Here is a 14,409-nt window from a genome sequence, read left to right on the forward strand (position 1 = left end):
ACAAGAGAAATGAAGGATTGCACCTTTCTGACTGAACCTGCATTTTGCACATTATAAGAGAAACGAAGGTTTCATAAAACGTAATGAACTCAGCATTGATTTTTTTTTTGTTTAAATGAAAGATTGTAACTTGTCATCTGAATGAATTTTTTTTAACATTGGCTTTCTATTTTCATAGCTCTTCTAAATCTCCATTAATGTCATCGGCAGCACTTTCAGAGTTCCTAAATGAAGTCAAGCATACCCAATCCACCTTACAACTGACCTTTCAATTTTTTGCCATGGAAACAAGAATACTCGCTTGATAAACTGGTACTAAACTTCAAAGAACAGAGGAACGTCTGCAGTTTTAGATTGCTATGATGAAATGAAAGCGTTCAAGCTCTTAATTTCTTTTTCCTCAATATGGGAAAAAAATATGGTCCATGTCAAATGCAAAAATTATCAGCATCTTGCTTTGGAAGAGGCCATTTGTATTTATCCTTTAGAATATGGGTAGGCAAACTAAGGCCCGGGGGCCGGATCTGGCACAATCGCCTTCTAAATCCGGCCTGTGGACGGTCCAGAAATCAGCGTGTTTTTTAATGAGTAGAATGTGTCCTTTTATTTAAAATGCATCTCTGGGTTATTTGTGGGGCCTGCCTGGTGTTTTTACATGAGTAGAATGTGTGCTTTTATTTAAAATGCATCTCTAGGTTATTTGTGGGGGGAATAGGAATTCATTCGTTGTTGTTTTTTCAAAATATAGTCTGGCCCCCAACATGGTCTGAGGGACAGTGGACCGGCCCCCTGCTGAAAAAGTTTGCTGATCCCTGCTTTAGAAGAATGAGAATTACTTCAGTGTAACAAGCCAAGCCTCCAGAGCTGATTTTGTGGAGAGGATTGCAGTGGAGGTTTTTTGCATGACTGGAGCTGCAACATTGGATACAGCCCATGATCTCAAGTTGACCCAGCCTACAGGATTCAACAAGGAGTCAAATGGTTTTCAAAAATAAAAACTGGAAGACAGTTTTTACATGAGTAGTTCAGTGGGCGACTTCTTTTTGTTTGTGGCATGTTTGAAAGACAGGATTTAACCAACAGCATCTCCCATTCAAGGATTGTAGATATCAGGGTGGGAAGGAATCTTCAGAAGATTATGGAGAACTTTGTAAAACTGACAGCATAAAACTTCATGGACTATTGGTTGGACTGAGTATGAAGTTGTTGTTGTTTTTTAAAATCAAGTCTACTCTAGCAAAATCCAAAGCAAATTGTATTTTCTTCATATATACATAAAAATGCAAGGCTGTTGTCATGTTGCCGTTGGTATGGCCACCAGTAGGTATGTGCATGAAGCAGATGGTTTAAGAGATGGTAGGAGGTAGTTCACACAGTGGTTTTGCAAACCACTCTGTGAAGTGCCTCCCCCTCCTTTAAAAAGTATTGGGGTAAGCTGTGAAGAGAGGTGCTTCAATTGGTGGGATAGATGAGAGGGTGGGTGGTTGAGCTGTGATAGGAAGGGATACTGGTCTGGTGTGAGAGAAGGGAATCTGGCAAAGGGGTAGGCAAGGTTGGTGATTCAAGTGAGCAGGGGACTTGTTATTAATATGTATTATATTTATATCTCACTTTTCCCTCATGGCATAGATTCACTCCCCAGATGGAATCCCATCCAGGCATTGCCCCAAGACCTTACTTCTGTTCAACAATTTGTAGAGTGTCAACCATTTGCAAAATCAGCTTGCAGTCATAATAATAGATTCCTAGGTTCTATATTTCTATTTATGGCTCACCAACGCTTCATAAATATGAAATAGCATTTTCAGCATAATTCAGCATATGCCAGTTTTCTATCATCATGAGAGTTTGGCAATGAAGCAATTACTCCTAACACTATTCATTATCAAACTGCTTTTATATAGCAAATAATGGGAATGTCATTTATTTGACATTATAGTTCAGGGGCGGGTGGGGAAGAGTATTCTCCAGTTCCATGTCAGTGTATCTAACCCTCCAATTTACTTCCTGCAAGCACTTCTTATTCCAGATAATCCATGGCACTTCATATGCTTGGATTCCACATGTTTTATCTGTGTTTATTGAATTAATTGATTTTCATTTATTGTAATACTGTTTTATAATGGCCACACAAGGTACTTTATACAAACTAATTGAGCAGGTTGTATTTCAGTTTAATCGCATTAAAACTAAAAAGTAGAATAGATAAAAAATCAGATAGATCACAAAGCCTACATTATGTTATCCAGGGAAATGAAATCATGCCTACATCTCTTTTAACAGGTTGGACACTGTTGTATGCAAGGTTGGAGTTGGTTGGGTGAGATTATGGTGTCAAAACAGGGATGGAGAAACAGTTGTCCTCTATTTGTTGTTGAGCTACAACTTCTGTAATCCTGGAGCGTTGGTCATGCTGGCTGGACATGATGGGAGTTGGAGTCCAACAATATCTGGAGGGCCAGAGCTTTTCCATCCCAGTGTTAGAACAATGAATATTGAACTGTGGTTTCTCTGATGCAGTGGACTATATACAGTTTCAAGGAAGTCTCCTAAGACTTGGCTACCCAGGGTTCCCAGCAATGGCTCAAAGATGACCATGGCAGGTGAGGCCATAGCCTCTTCCCACAACACTGAAATATTCCATCTCTAGATTTTAGGCTACAATCCTAACTTTCCCCCATGTTCCACATACTGGTAGGGCTTTATGGAGAATTCAACCTCCACCTCAGCATTAGTGGGGGTTTGTATTACTCCAACATAATCTAACTGTGCTAGAGATAAATTAAAACGTACAATGCCATCTGTGAATAAAATATTCCTGATAAGTCATGCATGGATGTTTGCTTGTTAATAAAATATCTGTTCTACGTTGAATCTGGAACTTCCTTTTGAAGACGACAAATGGTACTAAAAGTGAAAAACATGACTGTGGGAAGGTACAGTGGAATATTTGCAGGCTCTGCATCCTTTATCTCTCAGACATGATGCAGCTGAGGAATGGAAGAGGGAGAAGTTTAAAACAGCATACTCTCTCCTTTCAGTGTTTCTCCCTTTTTGCTGTACTCAAACAACAGCAGAAGCTTGAGTCTTGTGGGGGTAGGGAGAGCAGTTCGTTTTAATGAGGAAAAATAACAGAGATGGGCACAATGTTTAACATGTTGTAAACTGCTTTGAGATTCCCCCCCCTTAAAAATATAAAGCAGTATAGAATTGAAATGAATAGTAGTAATAATAATAATAAATCAAATATATGTAGCATTAGGATATTCATATAACATCGAAAGCTGGCAACCAGCTAGTTACTTGTTTGACTTCCCACTTGCAAAACATTTTATTTCCAGGTTATTATAAGTGTTTAAATCAAGCTTTCTCTCCCCCTGGCAATGCAAACTTCATTGTGGCTCAGTGTCAGTTGAAGAGAAAGGTACAGAGGTGCTTTACATAACAGTGGCTGTCAGATTTACTGAGGGGGATTTCCTAATAACATTAAACCTGCCAGTTCTTCATGACATCTCCTTTGGGTATCCGAATGAAAAGATTTTATTGCATCTGAAAAGAAGATTCCAAGTCTCTTTTGCTGGGATGACTTTATGGCCTTCAGAAGAGTTTGCCGAATCAGCTTCTCTTCAGTGCCTTTTGTGGTATCCACTTGTTTCAACAACCATTCATTGTTCATGATGAAGACATGAGATAGTGACTGGAACAGAAGGAAATGGCCTGATGGCTTCACCAAATATTCCAAAAATCAGAATTATGCTTTAGCTGGCTTATGCTCAAATCTATATTTAACAATAGTTATGATTTATTGAACACCTAAAATGAAATTAGGCTGCTTAGATCCTGCTCACAGATTTACAACGGAAAACTTAGGAAAACAGGCTGAGGAAATGTGGAGGCTGTCCATCAGCATGAGACCATAGCCAGCCTGTTATGTTATAGTTTATTTATACATTGCTATTTGACCCAAAAGCACACACCCTCCAGCAATGAAAACCATATACAGTGGTACCTCGGGTTAAGAAATTAATTCATTCTGGAGGTCTGTTCTTAACCTGAAACTGTTCTTAACCTGAGGTACAACTTTAGCTAATGGGGCCTCCTGCCGCCGCGCTGCCGCCGCGCGATTTCTGTTCTCATCCTGAAGCAAAGTTCTTAACCCAAGGTACTCTTTCTGAGTTAGTGGAGCCTGTAACCTGAAGCGTCTGTAACCTGAAGCATCTGTAACCCGAGGTACCACTGTACATACAAAAGAAAGGTACTATAAATCAATCAAAAGGAAAACCAGCAAATACCACCAATCACAAGCTATGAAGACTACATTCTATTTCCACTTTGATGGCTACATTCTATCTCCAGTGGAAGTATGCTGGGGGGCAGAGTTGAGGGAGTGTGCTGCTGTGCTCAGGTGTTCTAGTGGGCTTTTTATAGGCATCTGGTTGGCTACTGGGAGATGTGTCTTTGGCCTGATCCAGAAAGGCTCTTCTTATGCTCTTATGTTCACATTAGTAAGCTGCATTCAGGGTCTCATCACAGATGCAGCTCCCGAGCACTCCACCTTTTAGAACTCAACCCAAAGAACTCAGGATAATGTAGATACTCTAGCAAATATATTGGACTGATATTCTGGCATTTCCCCACGATTTTCCATGTAATATTTTGCAATTATCGCTTAAGCCTGCAGAAGTCTTCAGGCTGAAACAGGCAGGCTCTGATTTGTAACTAGGAACTGGGAAAGACCAACTATTTCCCCCCCAAAGAACAAGGTTACAAAACCCATGATTTTTGACAGCAGCTGATCTATTGTGTTGCCAGTGCTCCTGGATATATACTATAAGTTCCCCATAAGATCCATTAATATGTTCTTAAAATATTTTCTTGCTCTTTAATGTCTGCTTGCCAAATGCATGCTACACAAAAGAGAGAGAAAATAGGTTGTGACCCCAAGATCCGGTCAGTGTCAGGCATGCCAACTCCTAAGGGTTGAGGCTGTTCCCCCCACCCCCAAGTATTTTTGGAGGGGGCCAAGCCTCCTCAATATTCAGGGGGCATTTGGCTCTGCCCCGTGGCATCACATGCACAAAATCAGGGCATTGTGCAGTGCCGCACGCATGATGCTGTGACGTTGCAAGGCATCCTGCACAGGCCCCCTCAGTCCTCTTAAGAAGATGGCGCCTCTGGTCAGAGTAAAACAATATTGTGCAAGATGGTCCAATAGACTGAGACAATATAAGGCAGGTTCATATGGTTGTTAGACTCACTTCCAGCACGTGCTGTGTACACCAGGCAGTGGTTCATCCAGAGTCTTCCAGTTGCTGTTAGATTCCAACTCCTCACCAGCTCCAAAAGCAAGAGTCAGATCAAGACATCTGGAGGGCCACAGGTTAGCCACCCACTGCCTACATTAAGAAATAATGCCACTGTATTTCTCCTTAAATGGCATGCCACCTTTGTTTGAAGGAATACACATATTCCAAATGGACCTGATGACTGTGGTCACATTCACACCACTTCGAACAGTCATGGCTTCCTCCAAAGAATTGTGGCAGCTGCATTTTGTTAAGAGTGCTGAGAGTTGTTGTTGTTGTTTAGTCATTTAGTCGTGTCCGACTCTTTGTGACCCCCTGGACCAGAGCACGCCAGGCACTTCTGTCTTCCACTGCCTCCTCCAGTTTGGTCAAACTCATGCTGGTAGCTTCGAGAACACTATCCAACCATCTCGTCCTCTATCATCCCCTTCTCCTTGTGCCCTCCATCTTTCCCAACATCAGGGTCTTTTCCAGGGAGTCTTCTCTTCTCATGAGGTGGCTAAAGTACTGGAGCCACAATTCCCAAAGTTCTCTTTGGAAAGCAACTCTGAGAACTGTAGTTCTGGGAGAGCAATAGGGTCTCCTAACATCTCTCAGCACCCTTGACAAACTATACTTCCCAGAACTATTTGGAGGAAGCTGCGACAGTTTAAAATGGTGTCGTAGTGCTTTAAATGTATGGTGTGAATGTGACCTATATCAAATCATTTGAAGACTAGTCTGCTTTGGTGTCCTTAGCTCAAGTTATGCTCTAAGCTTCCATTTACCTTTTATCTCCTCATGCATAACCAGAAAAAAAAAACAGCAATCCATAAATTTTTTCTTTCTCTCTGCTTAGGGCAACAGTATTTATATTCCCTTTTTTTCCTTTGACCATTTACTATAAACTGACGGAGCAGATAAAAAGATCTAATTCCAGAGATGAAACAAATGCATGTGAATCCCCCCCGCCCCATTTTGTTTCTAACTAAACATCAGGAAATGCTTATTAGTTAATACGAATGTATTTTCAACTGCTTTATGATCTCCTACGCATTTGTTCCCTGCTACATATTTATTTGCTTGACATGTTTCCTAAATCAGAGACCCTTCTCACGGCACATTTTAATGGTCTCAAATAATTTTCAGAGGAAAATTAATTAAAGACCACATTTTCCGGTTGCTATCCATCAAGCGCAGGAGTCAACAGCTTATTTAGCAATGATAGCTGCATCAGAAATATTTCATGAGCCTGAGGTCTGCTACTAATTTACATATTTGCACACATGTAATTAATGCAATTTGCATAATATTTGGATGTAGCAATAATAATAATAATCTTCATTATCTCAAAGCCTTTAATATTGAAAAACAGAGCGCAGAGGTGGGGAATGTCAGGCCTGGGGCTGAATTTGGGCCTCCAGACCTCTCTGTGTGGCCCTCTCCCCACAGGCTACACCCATTACTGGTCCTCCTTTGCACCCCACAAGTGTGTGTGCCTGGCTGGAGGGAGGGGAAGCCAAATAAAGCAAAAATCAGAAACCTCACAAGAAATCTTTCTGTTAACCAAGGTAGGAATATAACCCTCCAGGTGCTGCTGTTGCATTTTAAGGGCGTCTCAGCTTTAATTAAATATGAAGTAGCATTTTACTCCTGCCAGCAAAAACATGCAATGTACTGTACAATAAATCTTAACGTAATGTTAATGCTGCCCAGGTACCTTGCTGACTTCAGAGCTGCCTAATGATATATGATGGCTTGCCACACAGTAACTCCATTGACTCCACTGAGTACAACAGAGTTACTGCCTTGCAAATCATGAAACCAAGCAATAGATCTTGAGGTTGCTTGGACGTTTGTTCTGCTTGCTATGGTACAATGCATTTAAAGTGGAAATCTTGCAGTATGCAATCACTCTACAGATACAGGCCCCCAGGACATGCATGCATGCATGCATGCAAACAACATGCAAACAACAATAACAACAACTTCACTGCAATCTTTTGCTAGCATTGTCAAAACTCATACGTTTTCTTTGGAATTCTTAAGATAGTTTGCCTGATAAAGATTTGCCAAATCCGCCATTTGAGATTATTTTGTTTTCTGTGAAATCTGATGAGAAACTAGGAACCTGCAGAATCTCCCCAACCCTTTCGATAGTGTTATTAAAACTCTTTGGGCTTTCCCTGATATGCTGTAGAGGAACTGGCCAATTCACTTCAAATTCCACTTTAGGCAAAATGTCACCGGCAAGATAAATATGCCCATCCATCATGCTGGTATAAATATTCAGACTTTGTTTGCATATGCTTTTTATATTTTGCTGGGTATAAATTATAAAATTACTACCACTACTGTTACTATGGGGAAACCAGGGAGGGATAGCTCTTTGCGTGTTGAGTCCCACAATTACCACCCCAAAAAATTCACACTTCACACATCAATTTTTGTTTAGGTTTTTGGCATAATTTTTGGCCACAACTTTATTCAATACAAAAAATGTGAGTGGTTGCTTAGGCACTGGTTATGACTATCTGTCCATGGCCTCAGGGACAGAGCTGGCATTCCGGACACCAGCGGAATCCAGTGTGGGAAACAAGAATTGGGTGAGAACGTGAAGCTGGGCATCAGTCCCGCACTTCTCACCCTCTTGTCCCTTTGGGGCTTGCACGGCCCAAGTCCGATGCCAGGGACAAGGACGAAAAGAATGGCAAGCCCCCGGATTCCTTTAACGGAATTCCCTTCGCATCATTTGGAGGGGTAGGCACTTACCCCTCCAAGCACCACTTTAACCAGTGCCTAACCGCCAAGGAGCCCTCAGCTCACCGCCAAACCACTCACAACCCCAGCCAAGCCTTAAGCTTGGCTACCACTGCACCCAGCCAAACCTCATTTCCCGAGGCTGAAAGATGCACACCATCGGCTCTAAAAAGGGATGCAGCCTGAAATTGAATCATTGGGTGAGAAATCACATCTCCACCCATCTCGGCCATCTTTTTTGCCACCGCAGAATTGATGCGTTTCCTGGCCCTTTCCGTGGCTGCCGGGCAACGACTGCCTCTCCAAATGCGGCGTCGCAGCAGCTTAGACCAAATAATTTTTGCTGTTGGCACCCAAGCCTGCAGTACCTCCAAGTCATTCAAAATTGCAGCCCGAAGTGAAAGACAGTCCATGGACACCAAATCGTTCTCTCCCAGCTGCACCACTATAGCCGTGGGCGGCTCTTCCAAGAGCAGCTGCCTCCGGATTCGCGGCAGGAATTCTGACCAGCGCATCCCCCGCCTGGCCAGCCACGACAGCTGTACATGTGGAGGGAAGCCGAGGCCTGGACCCAATCCGGACTGCCGTGCTGCGACGCCCGCCCAATGGACGATGCTGTGCCCCACCAACCAGATGCGGACAGCCGCTAGACCTGGGTAACAAAGCAAACAATGTGAGAGTCTGGAATTGTTAGCGGACATAACTTCGAAACGCATTCGACTTCCAACGGCCCAAATCCTTTATTCTATCATCCGACAATCCCCAATGAGCCGCTGTCGTTGCCGCCCCAATCCGAAAGGAATGAGGGGCAAAACCACCGGCCGAGCCGTCACAGGCCAGAATCGCCTTACGCATCACCTGCGCGAACTGGCGCCTAGTCAAGGGCAACCCATTCTCATGTTTAAGCAGAGGCCCATCGCCTGAGGGGCGCACAGCTAAGTACTTACTGACATCCTTTACAGGGCAAGGGCCAGCCTCCCCCGTAGCAGGGAGGCGAACTACCACACCCTTGCCCTTTTGATCCGTCTTTGAATTCCTCACTGTAAGCCTTAGCTCAGCCGGGAATAACTGCAGGTCCCTGAGCAAAAGGCCCCGGGAACGACCATCTCTGTGATCTTCCAACACAAGCTCACCCACTCTCAATGCTCCGAAGAAAGCAATAGAAAAGGCAGCCGAAAAAAGGCGGGCCTCATACCTTGACCAGCACACCACCCGCAGCTTCTTACGCATCCTGCACAACAAGTCAAAAGAAATTGGATGCCGGGAGGCTGGCTGAGGGGGACGAAGTCTAGACCAGCCTTCCAAGGCCTTGCGTACTAGAAACTTTGCACAAGGGTCTTTATTAAAAAATATCTTACAGAAAAACGCTATAGCAGCTGCCTGTATCCTAATAGTCTTAGCTGCACGCCCCAGCTGAAATAAATGCGCCAAATAACTTAACACCTGTGAGGAGGTGGGTGGGACACCCTTAAAATCACTGGCAGCCAGACGCAGGAATGCCAAAAAATCAGTCCAAGCTTTTGTGTAGGATCTAAGGGTAGAAGGGGAAACAGATGCCGCTACTCCCTGCAAAACTAATTGCTGCCAAGGTTCCAGAGATGATCCAGGAAATATTCCGGACGTATCCGTGCCTCTGGAACTAGAAGTCTGAACCGCTCCATCTGAAAACGGGACAGAGCATCAGCAATTTCATTAGACACCCCAGGGATGAAACGTGCAGAAAACACTATATTATAACGCAAACAGTGCAACACAAAGGCCCGCAATAAGGCCGACACCCTGGGTGAGCGTGATGACAACTTAGCCAGGACAGACACCACCGCCTGGTTATCGGTCCAGAAGCAGACACGACGGTTCCTGAATTCCTCGACCCACAAATGCACAGCCACTGCAATGGGAAAAAACTCGAGAAACGTTAGGTCCCGCGTAATCTCTCCTCCCTGCCAAGCGGGCGGCCAACGCTCTGCACACCATCGCCCTTTCCAAAAAAGACCAAAACCCAGGGAACCCGCAGCATCTGATTGAACCTGAAAATCATTGTGCAAATTCAACGTATCTTGCCATAAAGAGACCCCATTGAATTCCTCCAGGAATTCCAACCACATGGAAAGATCAGCCCTTACATCACTGGAAAGGCGCACACGATGATGAGGGGCCCTCAACCCCACGGTGAGACGGGCCAGGCATGAACAGAAGGGGCGCCCTGGCGCCACCACCCTACACGCGAAGTTCAGATGCCCTAACAAGGACTGGATTTGTCTCAAGGACACCTTCTTCAAAGGAAGCAGTTCCTCAATGACAGTCTTCAAGGCTACTAGCTTGTCACGTGGTAAGCTAGAAGTCTGGGAAACCGTATCCAATAGGATACCCAAATAAGTAAGCTGGGTTGACGGGCCTTCCGTTTTATCCGCTGCCAGCGGAACCCCCAGCTCCTGTGTAAGGTCTGCAAAGGCTTGCAGCAACACCGAGCAATCGCCAGTGTCGTGAGCCGAGGCCACCAAAAAATCATCCAAATAATGAGTGACCCCGCCCAGTCCAGTTTTGAATTTGAGGGCCCACTCCAAAAAGGTACTAAAGGATTCAAAAGCAGCGCATGCTATGGAACAGCCCATAGGCATGGCTTTATCAAAATTTGCCATCAAACTGGAAACCCAGCAGCCAAAAATCATCCGGATGGATCGGGAGAAGGCGAAATGCTGACTCGATATCGCATTTTGCCAACAAGGCAGCACGGCCAAACTTCCGAATCATCTTGATAGCCTGATCGAGTGATGCATACTTCACGGAGCACAGCTCCGGAGGTATAACGTCATTGACTGAGGTGCCCCTGGGATGTGACAAATTATGGATCAAACGAAATTCGCCTGGCGCTTTCTTTGGCACGATACCCAGTGGGGATACATGCAAATTATGAAACGGAGGGGTACCAAAAGGACCAGCCATCCGATGCATGGCGAGCTCCTTTGCAATTTTCTTGCGGGCGACCTCAGGTAGCTCGCGAACTGATTTTTGATTAGAAGGATTCCGTGCCACGGGTGGCATGGCTACTGGAATCCGAAAACCGATAGAGAAACCATCATTCAAATAACCTGCAGCGTCCCTATTAGGGTAGGACCGCAACCAATGTTGAAGGGCCGGCAGACGAATAGGGGTATGAGCTAAGGAGGTCAAGACCTCATTTCCCTGCGCCTGATGTAGAAGGGAGAGAGGTGTTTTGCTTGGGGGGTTGTTGAGAACCCCCCTTTCCCCCACGAAAGGGCCGCCGATACCCAAAACAAGAGGAGGCGGGATGCGAACCATTGCATTTTTCGCATATGTGTGCGTACCTGCACCCTGGGCGTTGACATGAACCCTTATTATACTCCCAGCAAGGTAGGCGCCGGCTAGACCGAAATGCAGGGTTCTTCGGCTTCTGCTGCTCTGGCCCCTTTTTATCGATGAGTGGAGCAACGTAGGTGGTCCACACATCAAGATCCTTGCGATCCCATCGAGCTGATGGGATCCTGGCAGCACGGCGCCTGAATTGCTCATCATATTTTATCACTGCTTTTTCACCAGCTTTTGTGAAAGCAGAGCGAACAATAGATAAGTAAACTACCAAATGGAGAGACCTCCGCGGGTAGGCCGCCACCACCACGCCGGCAAAGACCTGGAAACAATCAAGCCATTGCTCGAAAGTCCTGTCCATGACGGGGGCGCCCAGGCGTTTCTTTGACGAATTACCCTTCTCCTGGTCCTCCGAAGGAGGAGCCAATTTGAAAATGTCTACATAGCGGCCGTTCAGTATCCTAGACCGCAATTTTGTGGACAAATGCGCACCTGGGATGATGTCTCTAGCGGAATTGGTAGAGACTTTAACGTCAGGTACCAACACGCCATCCCTGCATTCTTGAACGGCCCCGTACCTGGCCCGATGCGTATTGGCCCTCCGATCCCAAGCCCACCGAGGCAGCCCCGAAGCCGACTCGCCAAAGCCCCAGTAGAGTTCCCTAGCAGTGCCAGTCTCATCATCAGAGCTGGAAGATGACATACCAGAGGAAGAAGAAGATGATTCGCCCCTCCTTCGCTTGGCATGTTTCCGGGAAGACCTCTTGCGGCGACGTTTTCCACCCGAAGACTTCCTGGCAGGAACCGGCAAACTGTCTTCCATGGAAGACTCCGAAGCAGGGCTCAGCTGCGGAGTACCTGGGGCTGATTGGGGAGACACAACACGTGAGAGGCCCGAACCTGACGCCACCTCGTCCGAAGGTTGGGTAAGCACACCTCGGCGGGTGGAAACTGCCGACTGATCCCGCCTTCCCAGGGGCCTCCCAGAGGAGCGACGTGGCCGTCGCGACCGGCCCCGAGCAGCAGGTAAGTCGCGGGGCTGGGCTGGCTGGGAATCAATCATCAAGCCCCCAGATGCTGAGCCATCTCTCCCTTCTTCACTAGATGACGGAGACACAGGAGACGACGCTGCTACTGGACGAGGACGCCTTCCAGACGTGTGCGGCTGGGCAGAGCAGTGTTGAAGGAGGCCGTCCATTTGAGCAGCGAAGCGAGATAAGGCTGCTGGATTGCCAGCCATACTTTCAACCAGAGATTGCACCCTTCCCACCGGTTGACTCGGGGTGGGAGAGCGAAGCGCCTGCGATGGACCTCTAATAGGCCGCTTTGCACCAGAGGCTGAGCCGGGACGGGCAGCGACTTTCTTAGGAGCCATACCTGCTATTAAAATCAAATAGAGAATTAACGATTGCTATAATCTGGCGTCACCGCCAACCACAGATGGTGTATGTAAGCAATGCTATTAATCCAACTGCTGAAGAAAATGCAAATTAAAATCAATAAGAAACAAACCTATCAAACTATCTATCTATCTATCTGTCTCTATTTAATATTTATTTATTTGTTTATTTATTTTTTAAAATTGAAGATTTAAATTATTTATTTTATTATTTATTTGCCTTCCAGTGACTGAGTCTGAAATAAAAAGGTAATGCACTTGCTCCCCTCCACCAGCAGGGGGCACCCGCTAACCCCTTAGCTCAGTCAGGTCAGGCGCAACCCTGCACTGAGCCACCAGGGGGAGCTCCAAGCAGATCACCCGGCTGCAGTGACACTGCTCGGCCACGAGGTGGAGCCGTCGGGCGAACTGGCTGCAGCCGCAAGATAATTCACTTCGCGGAAGAGCGCTAATGGGCCCCCTAAACAAAATGTCGGGCGCAAGCGCGGGCCGCTGCTCCCGATCCCCAGGGAGCGGCCCCGCCACCTTTTGCTGGAAGGGAAGGGGGGGGAAGCCGGGCGACCCGTAGGCCCACCCGATGCCGCTACGGCGGCTCACAGATACTGCCGCCGCCTGGCCCGATTCCCCCACCGAAAATGCGGTCGCTCGCGCACCTCACCGCCGGCGCCAACGACAAGCGGCGGAAAGACCTCCGCCAGACCTCCGGGGGCAATTAACCGGGGAACTGTCCCCCCCCCACAGCGTGCGCCGCCGCAGGCCGGGGAGAGGCCAAGGAACCGCACCATCCCTTCTCAATCCCCGGCAGCCGCGAACAGGTAAGGGGCGAGACTAGTTTTCCAACGGAAACAGGGCTAATTCCCCCAACGAGAAAAGAAAAATGGGGGGGAGGCCTTAAGGCTGCGGGAGTTCAAGAGGCCTGCGCAGGCCCACCGCACGTCCCAGCCGCCGGTCCCGAGCTCCCAGCCGCGGCACCGGGGACGACCGCCGTTCGAGGGGGGGGGAAAACCTAAGCAGAGACCGCGGTGGCAGGCGGCAGCGAGCGACCCCAAAATTAATCAAAGACCAGGTGCCCAGCCCGAAGGCAGGCACCCGGAAGGCCGGGGGGGAACCCACCCTCAGGCCTGTGCGCCAATCAATTTAAGCTAAAGAAAAGGAAAAGGAAAGGAAAATAAAGAGGGAGAGGATCAGGAAGAATGGGATGATGAGAGGAAAAACGCTAGAAGAAGGTAAGGGAGAGGGAGGACAAAATGAAACGAGGCCAGGGAGTGACGAGGGAAATTTTGGTAGGCCCAATGAAAGCGAAAGCAGAAGGTGAATACAACCGTCTCCAGCAGCTCCTGATCCGATGCAAAAACGGCCAAGAGGAAGTCCAACTTCTGGCCCCCTGTATTTATAACCTCTAACCCCACCTCCAAACTTGCTACAAACAAATTACCCCAGCAACCCAATCTTAACCCCTTAGGAGGCTTGGGTTTGCCAAACTGCCTAGTCATGGCAAGGTGGCTTGTTTTCCCCAACCGCAACACGTGCTCTCTGTTAAGGAGAACCCGATTTGTAGGTTTTAAAATGGTCTCTATATGAACAGTTTTCATATGATCTGAGGCCAGGTAGCTTCAAAATTCCTTGTTCTAAGATAGC

The 14,409-nt window shown here is 46.8% G+C and overlaps 1 long non-coding RNA gene across 1 annotated transcript in view; it reads right to left on the minus strand.

The window, feature by feature from the left end:
• Window positions 1–595: 595 nt before the first annotated feature.
• The window catches only part of LOC308575991, a 769,838-nt gene continuing 756,024 nt past the window's right edge, over window positions 596–14,409 (minus strand). Inside the window, exon 3 of the long non-coding RNA XR_014002996.1 lies at window positions 596–642. This is a non-coding gene — a long non-coding RNA (uncharacterized lncRNA). The remainder of the gene's footprint in view (window positions 643–14,409) is intronic.

This window comes from Podarcis bocagei (assembly GCF_964188305.1).
Source record: "Podarcis bocagei genome assembly, chromosome: 1".
Taxonomy (NCBI): domain Eukaryota; kingdom Metazoa; phylum Chordata; class Lepidosauria; order Squamata; family Lacertidae; genus Podarcis; species Podarcis bocagei.